Here is a 14,150-nt window from a genome sequence, read left to right as displayed (position 1 = left end):
ACATCTGTAAATATTTGATAACTCTCATCTCATCACAAGTGTCTTCTCCAAAGGACTCATAAGGACCCTTTGGATTTTTCTTTTTCTGTCTTAATTTAAGACCATTGAATTGGAAAGAAAAGGCCCATCTTGAAAAGGTCATGACTTCGGGAGGAGGGGAAGGTTGTGTAAGACCAGTGCCAGCCACATCTGTTTGATGAGATGAAAAAGATGGAGCATTTGTTCACTGTCCGTGCTCTTGATAAGAATAGATGGGATTTGGTGGCAAGACGGTAAGCAGCCTGGATCCTGCTAGTGTGAATTCTGCACTGGGAATGCATGTGAAAATCTAAGGAACAAAAATTGTTAAATGCAATGTGGCCATACAAGAGGGTCAAGAGTTCCTTACCATTGAATATTTCACATATGTGTTATGCAAAAAATAGCATAATCATTCACTTTCTCCCTTTCTGACTCCTTTTTGCCTTCCTGCAGACCTCTATTGAGCAGTGGGGAGCAAGCTGTAGTTGAGAAATTGTGGGCCAGTAGTGCTCTCCTCTTTACATCTCTGCTCTCCACTCTCTGGAGTGAGCCTTCAGAGTAATAAAGAATCTGAGGCCAGCCTCCCCCATGTATAACCACTACACCATAAAGGATCTATCTACCCTATACCAGTGATGGGGAAGAAGTGGGAAAATCTCAATTACAGTAATAGCAGGAATAACAGTCCTTGATCCTTGAGGAAGGTATTGTTGATTTTTGCTGGTCCCATTTCAGAAGTCTGATGTGGAAATTTGGGTGAAAGAAAAGCACATTATTCTTCCAAATGGCCTAATTGAATTCATCTTTGCTTTCCACTCTCATTCCTAACACAGCTTCACTCTCTCATATCTCCTGTCCCACACTGTGTCCTGTTCACATGTCTCTTATCCCATCTAATGTTTGTAAAGTCTTAGAAATATAAACTTTGACTTTGTTCCCTTCCCTTTGTGCCCCTGTAGTATCTGAAAATATGACATCCTAGAACATTTCCCTAATCCTCTTTCAACTTACTCCTCCCTGTTGTAGTGTTCCACTACACACTAAATTATTCACTAAGATATGTGCTCATAGTCACGGATTGCCCTTACTCTGGTGAAAAGGGTATTGATCTGTTGGCTGGAGAAAATCATTCATGAAAAGCCAATGGACAACAGCTATCTTGATTGTTACCAAATGTTTATTATCTGAGTAAATGAAGCAAATGTAAACTACTTCATTACACATGGAGATTAATGAAAACTATGGGGTGAATTTTATGTCATAATTTCAGCAATATAGCCCAGGGAATGCAGGAAGAGGTCATGGTTAAATCACCTTTGCATAGTAGTGGAGTATCAATATGGAGTAATGCTTTTGTCCAATGGAGAGACATTCTCTCCACTTTAGGAAAGATCTGGCCTTGTTGGTAGGTGGAAGAGGACCCCACCCCCACTGACAGAACACGAGAGCTGAGGCCCATTTGTTATTCAGTTAGGCATTCTGAGCCATCTCTCTGTCATCTTCTGAGACTTAAGCTCTTTAAAGTCTTATGCAAGAGAATTTTAGCATCATCAGCCACTGTATTGATGAATTTCAAGTGCAGAAAGTAGATTTTAAAAAACTGAAAGATAGTGGATGGCAAGCCTCCATTTACTGAGCAAAAGCTTTCAGCACACTTCATGGCCTTGTCTGCTATGCTGTCATCCTGAATAAGGAACCGGATAGTCAAGGATTTGGTGAAACTCTTGATATCCTCCAAAGACATGCTCAGCTTCTCGGCAATCCCTTTGACTGAGTTCTCATCCAAACCAAAATGGCTCCGGTAAAGGTTCAAGCACTTTTCCTGCTCAGGCAAATCAAAGCCATTAAAGCAGGCCATGAAGGGGATGAAGCTCAAAGCAGATGATTTCAGGGCATCCAGCCAGATCTTCTCCTTGAGGAAAGCTCTCTTCATCTCAATGGAAGCATCAGACAAATTGGGCAACAGGACCACAAAGGTGTAGCGCTTATGAACAGGGAGCTCCTTCAGCAGGGTCTCTTCCAGTATTGGGAAATCAAAGTCATCCAGGTCAAAGTTGGAGACCAGGAAGATGCATGGCTCAGGCACTCCAATGTGGCTGAGGTTAGCCAGACAGTTGTCTCGTATCCGCTGAAGCACTCCCTCCCTTTTGAAAGATGTGGGTTTTCTTTTCTCTTCATTATATAAATCATTGTCCACTTTGGTTCTAACAAAGTAGAACTTCTTGCCTATCTCCGTGATATTTTGGGCCAGCAAAGCATCATTGAGGGTAAACCGAGAGGAAGAAATAATGATGAAGAAGTCATAGGTAGCAAATTCCACCATTTCTAGATATTCACGTGGATGGAAATTGGGGGTTCCAGTTCCAGGCAGGTCCCAGAAAGTCACATTAGGATATTTGGGATGTTGATAGGGTGTTTTCTTCATGGTGGTCTCCACAACACCAACACCCGCAAAACCCTCCTCTTCATAACTAACTCCTCGCAAGGCATTGATGAAACTGGACTTCCCAGTGCCAGATTCCCCAATCACAGCCACATCCAGGGGAGCATTCTCTGCTGCCATAAGTGATTCCTCAATTATGTTTAGCCACATCTTTTAGGTTGGCCTCTTTAAGGGCTGCTTGAATTCTACCAAGATTTTCTGGAGAGATAATGCCCCCTACCTTACTGACTAATGTGGTGTAGTGAGGGACAAAGTTGGTGGCCAATTGCTGAAAATTCTTTTCTACCAGGAAGTCAGATATGAACTGATCCATGCTGGTTAACTGTGGAACGTCTGTGGAAAAAGGAAAGTGAATTAAGAAGACAAATGGAGCAACAGAACAGACACATAGTGCCAGCTGAGGAAATGCACAGGTCTCAACACCCCATTCCCATTCTCTCAAACTTAACTAATGTTACTCTGAATAATTTTTCCTGATGAATTTTGTTTTCATGCTACAGTAGAAACTACTTGTTGTCTACTCTGATGTTTCCTGTGTCACAAGAGTCAGGACCTGTGGAATACAGAATAATAGTACTCAAAGATGTTCACATCCTGAACTTCGGAGCCTGTGAGTGCTACCTTGTATAGCAAAAGGCACTTTGCTGGTGTGATGAAGTTCAGGATCTTCAGATGAAAAGATTTTCTTGGATTACCCAAATGGGCTCAGCATAGTAACAGGGGACCTTAGAAGGAAGCAAGGCAAAAGGAAGGAAGGAGATGAGACAATGGAAGCAATGTTGGAGTGAAGATCCAAAAAGGTATAATAAGGATCACAAACTGAGGAATTCAAGCAGCTTTCAAACGCTGGAGAAGACAAAGAAATGGATTGTCTCCTGGAGCCTATGGAAGGAATCAACCTTGCTGACACCTTGATTTGATTTTATTTATTTGATTTTATTATTTTATTTTATTCTAACTTTCAAGTTTTTAATTTAAATTATAGTTAACATATAGTGTAGTATTAATTTCAGGAGTAGAATTTAGTGATTCATCATACATATAACACACAGTGCTCATAACGACAAGTGTCCTCCTTAATACCTATCACCCATTGACACCTTGATTTTAGCTCATTTAAGATTCATTTTGGACAACTCTCTCTGGAAGTATAAGCCAATAAATCTGGGTTGTTGTCTTAAGCTGCTAAATTTGTGTTAATTTTTTACACAGCAATGAGGAACTAATGCATACAGTCTGCTTTTCCTAAAATCTCAATATAGAGCCCAACACATTTCCATTCTGTAGAAAGAATCAGTCAGGCCAGCACACTGGGGAGCATGGAAGAATTGTAGACATAGCTCATCTCCCATCCCTTGCAGCAAATATGGGCAGGACTTGTCTTTTGGGAGAGGCAGGTACCAGAGAAAAGCCCACCAGGATGTGTGTTCTATAAGGGTGATAGCCAAGCCCATAGTCCTCATGGTAATAATTGCCTTATGGCAGCTTAATGTCCATTTGCTTCACCTCATGGGAGAATTTGGGTTGTATTTAGATCATGTGACATAAAGTGGCAGAGGAAGAAGATAAGAGCTCTAATCATCCCTATTCAATTCTGCTCAGTCTTGAAATATAGATATCTGATTAAATCATGGTGATTCAAGGAAATCATTACTAGAGTACTAATGGGACCTTTTATCACTCACTATGAGTGAGGAAACTGTGATTTTAAAAATATTTATACCCATAAAGTTGTCAGGGACTACCAGTATGCTTTTACCAGTAAGGGCGTGCTCAATGCTCATCCCCATCTTGCAAGTCCTCCAAGGAAAATTTTCAAAAGAGGGAGACTCATGACTCCCAAAGAAATACAAAATAAATGTGTTAAATATTTTATTTATTAGCTTACTTATGAAGGAACTAGGCAGATGATATTACTTGTTACATGGAGAATCTCAAAAAGAGAAAATTTTATTTCAAGTATATTGAAATGGAACAAGGATGCTGTATTTTAAGGTGAGGGTGGGAATTCAATTGAACTTCCACAGACAGTGGCAGTTCCATAGTGTAATTGTTAGCACTCTTGACTCTGAACATCCACAGACAGATTTTTATCTATATGACTGCTATGAGCTGGATGTTTGTGTCCTCCACTAAATTCATAAGCTCAAAGCTCTGGTATTAATAGGTGGATTTGTGGATGGTGCCTTAGTCTTGAGGGTAGAGTGATCATGAGTAGATTAGTGCCTCACAGACCCTAGATTTACAGACCGCAGAGAGCTAGCTTGCCCATTGTGCTGTGTGAGATGACACGGAAATGTCCACCTTGGAAGTGAGTGCTCACAAAACACTGAAACAAAGATGCCTTGATCTGGGTCTTCCTATCCTCCAGAAGTATGTGAAGTATATTTCTATTCATAAGCCACCCAATTTTTGGTATTTTGTTATAGCCTGAATTGATGGGAAGAAATTCCCAACAGAAGAATTATTTTGCATTGCTACCAATTACTAAAACTCACTGAGCTTTGAAATAGCTCTATGGTATGAAGGGCTAGATTGCATTTAAAGATGGCATAGTTTCCAATGGACGCACCAGGAAACATTTTGCTTATTCCCAATTTTCTGACAAATTTCTCATTAAAAAAAAAGAAAAAAAAGAAGCATCTTCAGACTATGGTGTTCTCTTCTCCAAAGAGGATGGCATGAGCAGCTGGATGAATCATAAATTATCAAGATGACAGCTGTATAAAACAGACTGACCACTGTGATACTTTCACTAAAGTGAAGAGCTTCTCTTCATGAAAACGAACGTAAAAAGAGAGTTTTAAAATCTCCCCATTGGGAGAAGATACTTGCACAAATACAGTCAACAAAGGATCAATGGAAGGAAGGTATTTTAAAAATTCCAGAAATCAATTAGAAAAAGGGAAATAATCCCACATGTACATGGGCAAAAGACATGAACAGAACTTTGTCAGAAAAAGAAACATGTTAGTACAAAAAAAAAAAAAATAGGGGCACCTGGGTGGCTCAGTTGGTTAAGCATCTGACTTCCGCTCAGGTCATGATCCTGGTATCCTGGGATAGAGCCCCACATTGGGCTCCCTGCTCAGCGGGGAGTCTGCTTCTCTCTTTCCCTCTCCCCTTGTGTGTGATCTCTCTCTCTTTCAAATAAATAAATAAATAAATAAATAAATAAATAAAATCTTTAAAAAATAGACAAAGTACCACAGTTTAACTTGTAATGAGACAAATGCACATCTATGTAATTACTATGAGATGATATCATACATTATTCAACTGGAAAATTTCCAAAGTCAGACCAAATTGGGTATTGGTGAGTATGTATAATGATAGAGTCTCTGAAACACGGCTGCTGGGAATGTAAATCAATACAATCACTTTGAAGAAAAGATATGTCAGAATCTTATAAAATTGTACATTCATGCACTTCAGAACTCAGCATTACCACTCTTAGGACTATACTGAAAAGTCACTCTGCAAAAATTACAAAAGACATATAGACGTGTGCTCCTAGCAGCAGTCTTCATAATTGTGAAAAATGAGAGGATAGGCGTTAATAGAGAAATGATAAATAAGTTGAGCTACACAAGTTGAAAGGAATGAACCACAGCTATATAGAGAGGATTTTGTCTTTTAGCATCGTGTTGAAATTAATATTAAGAACCCATAGAATTCTCCTTAAATAAAGCTTCAAGAAAACTAAACAACATACTGTTTAGGCATGCATCTGTAAGTGATAATGCCACAAATGAAAGAAAGGAATCATAAATATGTACTGCATGAAATTGTCACTCAGGGCTCTGGACAGAACTGGAGTGAATAAGAACACAGAGGGAAGTAGAAGTTGTTAGAAATGTTCTATTTCTTGGGATGATTGTTCAGTGTGTAGGTGATCATTGTATTTCATGAGTAAGTAAAAGATTTAAAATAGAGAAATATCTCAGTTCTTTCAGATTGTTGCTGTGTATATTCTTCTGTGCATAGTTAGTCCTGAATCTCTCCCTCTTGCCGTATTTTGGGGACATCAGAGAAACATTCTCTGTCTGACATACAGAGACAATCACTGCTATGAAGGGAGAAAAACTGAGAAATCATTCAGGAGGAGGCAGGAGACAGAGAGACTGAGATTCCAGGTAGAACCAACTGCAAGGCAAAGATGCAAGCTCACACGTGAACTTGACAACTGGCTGTGGATGAAGATGAACACACACAGACAGCCAATTACAGCTCTCAGTAGCAAGGTAGGAAATGCCCGAGACTCTGATCTCCATGGGTGGAAGTGAGTTAGCTCCTGAGCTGGACACATTGAGCAAACCCAACAAACAACTTTGCAGGCAATGTCTGCACCCACCTGAAGGGTCAGACTCACAGGGGCTGGATGTGGACTTCTCACTAGTCCAGGTGCTGACCTCAGAGGAAGAATCTCAGGTGGGAGGTAAAAGGACTAGTCTCAAAGTACCTCCATCCTCCCCTGGGCCTCTGTGCTGAAGGCACACAAAAAACCCTGCATAAGCTTCAGGCAGATGCTGCAGCAGCCCCACCCTCCAGAATGGAGAAAATGAAGCTGGTTTTCCACCATTTTGAGAACTGGAGCCAATTACAGGAATAGAATCTGAAAGTGGCCCTCCCAGATTTCCCAACTGCTGGGGCACCAACTTTATCCAGAAATCACATAGCTCTGATAAGGAAAGGCACTTGAGGAGACAACACTGCAAGATAACCCCGTCCTTCCCAGCACAACTTCCTACCTTCTCTCTAGTCTCTTCCTTGGACAACCACAACCCAACCCAACTTGCTTCCTTCCTATTGAAGGATTCTGGGCTGGACAAGGTTTTGGAATATACCAGAAGGAATTGTCTCTTCCTGAGGGCTGGACCCTTCCCCAGGGAGAGATAACTTGCGAGGAAGTCCACTGATACCTGTCCGATCACAGTCACCCCCTGCTTCCTGGAGCAGGTAAGTGAGAGAGCTCCTACAACCCAACCTGGCTAATAACGCTGCTACTGTGAAGACATGAAAGGTGGAGCCTGACACCAGGGAAGGAGAGCTTGAGGACTGGCTTATCCATTTCAGTGAGTGGTCACAATTGGGACCCTCTCCGATATTTTCAGGGACAAAACCTAGCACCCAAATTCTTTGGCTGCTCCGAACCCATCTAGCCCTCCAGTGGGGAGGCAATGGGCCTATCACTTCCATGTTCATAGCACTGGGGGTCTTCCGATGGGGACAGCATTGGAAAGGAACAGCAGGATTTGCCATTCATATTCTTTCAGAGCCTAAGTAGTATGTAAGACAATGACAATTTCTGGGGGTAACCTGGAGTTGAGAGAGTCTATCTGGAACACTGGATGGACCTTCTGTGGATTAGGGACTAGGGGTGGGGTTTTAGGGACAAGGTGTCTAACAGACATTAGACAATGTATAACAGTTCACATGTGAATCTGCATTGGGGAAACTGTCCCTATTGCTGGATACCAACTTCATCCTTTACCTCAGTGAGGAGGACTCTTTTTTTTTTAAGATTTTATTTATTTGTTTGACAGAGAGAGAGACAGCCAGTGAGAGAGGGAACACAAGTAGGGGGAGTGGGAGAGGAAGAAGCAGCCTCCCAGTGGATAAGCCTGATGCGGGGCTTGATCCCAGAACTGTGGGATCCTGCCCTGAGCCAAAGGCAGATGCTTAATGACTGAGCCACCCAGGCACCCCTAGGAGGACTCTTGAAATACTCTTTCCCAGACCAGGTCCTTTTGTGCTTCATGCCCATTGATGATGCAGGTGTTTATTACACTTTCCTGGAATAAATCAATATGCTGATTTTTTTCCTCACCCTTTCCCTATGATGATAAAATGGGGATAATTTGGGACTGGGTCCACATTGCATTCAAACTATCCAAGTCCTTGATGCCTTAGGTTTCTAGTCTGGTCCCTGCTTCATGGCTCAAGGTAATTGAGCATGACATTAAATATATAGGATCCTGCATGGGAAATCCATTAATGAGTGTTTTTTGTTCTGCTCCTTAGGTCATGAAATCTATTTGGTGCATTATAACAAGAGTTCAAAAAAGTTACCCATTGGAATAGATGCAGTAGATCAAAATGGGCTGTAGGCAAACTGTTGGTAAAATCATTGTTCAGATATATTCTTGTGTGTGCATGCATGTGTGTTGCATGGGTACTTAGCTCTTATGTGAAATGCATTTTTTATTGCCGGTCTCCTTCAGAAGACTTTGAAAGTTCTGCTCATAGGGTCTGGTTCTCCTTGCAAGCATAACTGCCCTCTGTAGTTGAATCTGCTCTCTGAGCTCCCTCTATAAAGGCCTGTGTTTCTTTACTGAGGGACCTTCAAACCCTGTTTAGATAGAGGAGATCACAGGTATAACATGAGAAGTATCTGCAAGTTGGGAGCTTGGGGGAGCCACTTGCTCCCTGGGCTGATTGCTGATAGCCTCTCCTCAACCTCTGGTTCAGTGTCTTGGACGCTCACACCCAACAATACCTGTACATGGACCACTCCTGGAAGATTCTGCAAACTCTCACAGAGTTACCCATCTCACACCCTGACCTGGCAGTGATACATGGGCACACTATGGTCTTAAAAAGTCTCATGTGTAGGATTTTTCTAGTACTAGGTGCAAGGCAGGGACAAGATGAGCAGGTATCAGGGGATAAGAATCAGTCCTGGGGCTGTGGGGCCTGAATCAATCCCTCCAATAGGGCCCAGCACAGTTTCAGGTGAGTGGACATGTGCAAAATCCAGGGTTGGGTCCTACATAGCCACAGTAATGGTCTGGAAAATGTAAGCTTGTGCTAACCTAACATTCCCATCCTGGAGAGAAAGAGTGTAGCCTGCCCCAGCCTCTACTTGCTTTTCAAAGGGGTGTGTATGAGCTGGATTCAGCATTTCAGGTGACAGATTTAGGAAAGAAGATTAACTTATCCATCAACAAGTAAGTGAAAGGTATGCAATGGTATGTTGTGCTCCATTCGTTTAGTAGAAATGTGTCCTATACCTGCTGGGCACTAAGGACACCAAGTAGAGTCTAAGAGATTGTTTAAGTGTAAGACCTGCAGGTGTATTTTCATGATACCAAGCCTCTAATATGGGATGAAACATTACTGTCTTGGACTTTAACTTTTTGAAGAGACAGGGTTGTTTTCAATTGATCTAGCACATGGGAAGTCAAGGTGAGATGTGTACACGTGGAGGTTGTGATGGTATTTAGACAAACCAGGAAAAGGATTCAAGGGTTCTAGCCCAGGTCTTATGTTCTGGCTGGCCTTGGCCCTACAGGACCACTAATAAGATCATTCAGCCTTCCCCATCCCATATTAGGGGCAAATGTATAGGCAAGCAGAATACATAACATGCTCAGGGATGGAAGAAACCCCTTCACACAACCAAGTCAGGGAGCCTGGAACTCACAAGTCTGGTCTCTTTTTCTATGAATTTATTTTATTTTATTTTTTAGATTCCACCCATCAGTTAGATCATGTAGTATTTGTCTGTCTGATTTATTTTATTTAGCATAATGCTTTCAAGGCACACCCATGTTACAAATGGTAGGATTTCCTCATTTTGTATGATTGAATCATATATTTAAATTTTTGACAAACTATCAAACATTTTTGCAGAGGTTTGCTGTTTGTCATCTAAATGTCTTTGTAGGGAGTTGGGTGTGGACCTGACACCCAAATTTGGATTACCAAATCTAATAATGCCTCTGACACCCTGTTCCCCAGCCCTCCTAACTCCCCTGCTCTTACAAGTTCTCCAGGTCAGTCAATTGCTCAGCAATATGACAAAGTCAGTCCTGTCCCTTCACACCCCATTATCTACATCCTTCACTGCTACTGTGCAGTACAATATGGACTTGAGCATTTTATCTAAGGAGACTACCATAAATATTGAATTATCTTGATCACTTCAGCTTTATAATTTAACCTCAAGTCAGGAATTATGTTTTATTGGGTGTAAAGTAAATGCAATTCCATCAGTGTTAATTGCTGCCTATCAGTTTCACTGCAAACCCAGACGCCCTCCTCTTTTGGGATTTTTGAACAGCTGCAGCTCATCTTTATCCAACTGCCACCTAGTACAGGTTATCAATACATTCATGTTATTATATGTGTGTTTTTCAGTTAGGTTGAAAATTTCCCCTTCCAAATCTGATGCCCTCATAGTGGCACAGAAACCGGTAGAAAATGTGTTTGCCACATGGGATATACCTTCCATAATCTCTAGTGATTGAGGCAGCCATTTCATTGGACAAAGTATACCACCTTTAACAAAAACATTGCAAACTTCTTGGAATCATCACTGGCCTTACCACCCTTAATCATCAGGTAAGATTGAAAGATCTAATGGGATTCTCAAACTTAAAAATTTTAAACTAGCCAAAAATACTGGATGTCCCTGCCCTAAGGTATTGACTTTGTACATGCTGACTATTTGCAGTACCCTCTTCAGGTATGAAAACTCACCTCACACAACATAGTCACTGGCAGACCAATGTCTATTGGTATACAACTTTCTGCTGATCCCTTGTTGTCTCATGCTGGTATGACCAACTCTGGAAAAATACCTAATGTTTTACCATCAAGCCTATCATCAATAGGTTAAAGATGTCTTCCATGATCTCAATTCAAAGGATCCTGTTGGTCATAGTCTAGAGCCTGGTGATGGTATTCTGGAATTGTCATCAGAAACTCGATTGAAAGGGATCTTACCAAGTGCTTCCAACCACTGCCATTGCAACAAAACTAGAAGGTATTGAGTCTTGGGTACACAATTCACAGCTAAAGAAGACTTTACCTGACACCTGGTCCTGTACGATATTAAAAATCTCTAAATCAAACTGATGAGGAAGATAAGTAGTTAACATTGAGGTAGACTGCTTTCACCTAAGACAATAGATCAGGGCTTCATATTTTAACTAAATGTGAACCCCTTTCTCCTTTTGTTCCTTTCCTTTACTCTGGCATACTCTTGGAAAAATAATACCCTCAGCTGTATGCCTGAGACAGTTGCTCAGAAGGGGGAATAAACTCCAGAATTTAAAACAACCTTTTATTGTAGGCTAAGAAAAATCTAATCATATCCCTAACTCTTCTCAAGCAAAATAAGACATCTCATTGTTCAACACCCTTGGATTTATATCATTGAGTTAAAAAAGGCCGACCAGAACACATTCACAGCCCAGGATTTGCTTTTTTTTTAAATTTTAATAATATATTTTATTTAACTTAATGTATCCAAAATATTCTTTTCAACAATCAAGAAAAACATTACTAATGAGATTTTTTAAATTCATTTTTATTTATTTATTTTTCTAATAATAATTTTTGCTTTCTTTGACAGGATTATGCTTGCCTGGTTAACAGTAAATTTACATAACATTTTGATTAAGAACCTGTCTTTAACACCTAAATATAATGCAAAATCCATTGCTAAGAGCATAGCTACCCAACAAAGATCCTTAGACTCTCTGGCCAGAGATTTTCTTGACAATTAGCAACCTCTGATTATCTTGTAGCTGAGAAAGAGCTGTCTGTACTGTGACCAACACCACCTAGTACATCCAGATTAACACTTCTGGGGAGATTGAAACACAACTACATTAGATCACTGAGCAAACCACTTGGCTTAAAAAGATGACTCCATTCATGGGGTCTTTCACTGACTTATTTGATTTTGAGTATTTGGGTCTTGGGAACCATGCCTTCAAAGTACGCTCTAACAATTAAAAATAATCCTGTTTATTAAAATCATAATAATCTACCAGGTACACTGTATGCTATCAAAAGTTTTAAATGCATGTTCACAGATGCTAACCATCAAGCGAATAATCTCCATGAGCCTGGAAAATCAGAAAAAGAATGTAGAGGATGGATGATTCAAAAATTGTGAACCTGAAGTCATCACCGGTCAGTATCACAGGGATTAAGCAAGAACATCATGACATGTGAATACCAGGCAAAGGATCAACAAAAGTTTCAAGAACAACTGAACAGTAGCTCCAGTTGGCACCAAGGCCTTCTATTTTGATCACATCTCTAAGTTAAGCTGAGAGCCTGATAAAAGGAGGGGAATTGTGAAAAAGAAGTTCCACAGGGCCACAGGGTCACAGGGCCATAGAGCCACTTAAGTTAAGGCCTGACTGCATTAAACCAAGACCAAATACCTAACCTAACTACAGTTTCACGCACCTGGCCATGTATAAGTTAACTAGTCAATGTAGAAATTTCCTGATCAGCCATGGGAAATTTGCTGATAGACACTTTCCCTTCTCCACAGGAGAGCAATCTTGACCAAAACAACTGATTCTTAGCTAATAATTTCTTTTTCCCTTCCTCTTTTCCTTTAAAACATTTCCATTCCTACAGTTCAGTGGAGCTCCTACCTATTTGCTACATAAGATGCTCCTAATTTGTGAATCGTTTAATAAAGCTAATGGCTCTTTAAAACTTATTTACTTGTATTTTGTTTTTTAACAGATAATGTATGCATTGTCTCCCCAGGGGAAGGTATTTAGGAATGAGATGGGGGGTGTCTTATCCAGAAGCTCTTGGGGGAAAAGCCCCTATCCACTGACACCCCAGACATTCGCATGTTCCTTCTATAGTTCACAGGCATACAGTTTGCTCTCCATCTGCTCTCTGAAAATGTCCCAAATAGTTAAATGCTCTGACTGACTTACAGCCATCCACCAGCCATCCTGCCCCTCAGCCTTCCAAGTCTACAGCACCCAAAATCAACCATGCAGACTCTCCCAACCTCAGGCCTACAGATCTCTATTCTATTTTTAGACCGGTACTCAATCCAAAGTGATTTCTTGCTTACCAGCTCCTGAAGGAAAAGAGACTTCTGGCGTCAGAATTGAGCTCTGAATGTGTTCTCTGGCAGCACAGGAAATGCTGAGCCTGGATGAAAGGCTCCCTGCAGCCCACAGCAGGAGCACTCCTCTGCCTAGGCTGGCCTTGCACTGGAACAGATCCTGTGTGCTGGTGTGGTCACTGCAGAGCTTTAAGGGCTGACCTTCACCCCAAAAGTTTACACTGCCTGTGAGGAGCAGGCAGGACTTAAATCATCTCTGGCCTCTGCTCCACCCTCATAGGAATCTGGCCAGTAGTTAAGAAGCAGTCATCACAGTGTAGAGCCCTGCATTTGCAAAACAGAAAGTGAAATCAAAGTCCTAAGGACTGCTTTTCTGAGAAACACGGCCATTTCCAGGATGTGAAACTGAAAGTCACCATGGCCATTGATTTTGTGTGTTTTTGGCATCATGAGTGAGAGGAGGGCACCGGATCCCAGGCAGGAGGCTTCTCCGCGACCCCCAAAGGATACCCTAACCAAGCCCCAGGCTCCAGGCCAGGCAGAATCTGAATCCAGAATCACAGAACAGAGGCCTGAGTCCCGGGAAAATGACACTCATGCCTCATCTGTTAACCATGGACAGCCCAAATGCTAGGGAGAGTGAAGTCTAATAAAAAGTGTATCTAGTCCTTGTCCCTGGCTCCTGGCACAGAGCTACAGAAATCCTCGGAATTTCCTGACTGATGGGAGCTGACTTTGTTATGCTAATGAGTGATTCCAGGCAGGATCCTGGATAGCTTCCTGTCAGGGGCTGGTCACTAGGAAGACCAACCATGTGAATAGAGGGTGGGGACTTTGGGCCAGCTGGAC

At 41.5% G+C, this 14,150-nt stretch overlaps 1 non-coding gene across 1 annotated transcript; it reads right to left on the bottom strand.

Moving 5' to 3' along the window:
• Positions 1-1,180: 1,180 nt before the first annotated feature.
• LOC100463955 lies at positions 1,181-13,616 on the bottom strand. Its single transcript, XR_004623933.1, has 2 exons — positions 13,308-13,616; positions 1,181-2,797 (listed from the first exon to the last, which is right to left on the bottom strand). It is a non-coding gene; the product is annotated as a T-cell-specific guanine nucleotide triphosphate-binding protein 2 (transcript).
• Between the last annotated feature and the right edge of the window lie 534 nt (positions 13,617-14,150).

This window comes from Ailuropoda melanoleuca, chromosome 3, assembly GCF_002007445.2.
Source record: "Ailuropoda melanoleuca isolate Jingjing chromosome 3, ASM200744v2, whole genome shotgun sequence".
Lineage (NCBI taxonomy): Eukaryota > Metazoa > Chordata > Mammalia > Carnivora > Ursidae > Ailuropoda > Ailuropoda melanoleuca.
This window is presented reverse-complemented; position numbering and strand designations above follow the sequence as displayed.